The 1,007-nt window shown below is 33.1% G+C and overlaps 1 pseudogene; it reads left to right on the top strand.

The window, feature by feature from the left end:
- LOC119586509 overlaps window positions 1-219 on the top strand; it is a 51,112-nt pseudogene extending 50,893 nt beyond the window's left edge.
- The last annotated feature ends 788 nt before the right edge of the window (window positions 220-1,007 follow it).

Below are 1,007 nucleotides of genomic sequence, written 5' to 3'. Positions count from 1 at the left end.
ATCACAACAGACTCTTTTCATCGAGGTTCGGTTCTGCACCAAAGATCTTTCACACGAGGCCAGCCCGACGGACGAAAGGGGATAGTAGCTCCTCCCACTTCCCTCGTTACAGGGGATCTACGGAGAGCGCAGCATCCATAAGGGAGCAAACACCTTAAGTCTCTTGGATGCAGAGAATGATGTTAATGTTGCAACACCAAATTAAAACGAAAGTTTAAATATGTAGTATCAATCAGCATCTTTTCTAAATTGAATTAAACGTGAACAAAATTAAGGGAAACATATCACCTCAAAGAATAACCCAAATGATTTAAGTGATATGAATAATAATGTTCATAATGAAATAAAAAAAAAAAACACATCAAAAGTATTAAAAGTAATTGTGTACTAAACGAAATCTGATGGCGGAGATAGAAGGGGAAAGTGCTATAGTTATAGGTGGGTGTCAGAATTTTTTTTAAGTCACAGATGAAAGGAAACTGACTTAAATTCAAGTTTTTTTATTCTCGTTTGATAAAGAACTTCATCCAGTAGTGGTAAGCGGTAAGCTAAGATATGATGAGACTACGAGTTTGATCTTTATTCATTTAACCATCTTTTTCATATTCATTAAAGTTTATTATACGAATTTCTCACCTTTTGCAAATTTCAATTGCATGAGACTTTTCATAAAGAAATATATATTATCAGCACATGCTTTATAATCATAAAAATGGCAGCTAGTAGTTCTTCCTCTGCTCAGATCATTATCATGTTTGTATTTCATATCCAAAACATTCAGAATGAACATATAATTCCGAATTAATTATTTCATGTGAAATTACCTAATTTGGCGGTATTACTGCTCATGATTCAGGACATCTAAATCATGATTGGACTGTATATAAAAAATAAATTTGGGCAATGCACTGTTATTCTCTAACCACTAGATTGGTACAATATACTGTATTTTTTCACCTATATCTCATAAATTATCTGAGATTCATATGATTCTACTTGCTACACAG

Source organism: Penaeus monodon, chromosome 21, assembly GCF_015228065.2.
Source record: "Penaeus monodon isolate SGIC_2016 chromosome 21, NSTDA_Pmon_1, whole genome shotgun sequence".
In the NCBI taxonomy this organism is placed as follows: Eukaryota; Metazoa; Arthropoda; class Malacostraca; order Decapoda; family Penaeidae; genus Penaeus; species Penaeus monodon.
This window is presented reverse-complemented; position numbering and strand designations above follow the sequence as displayed.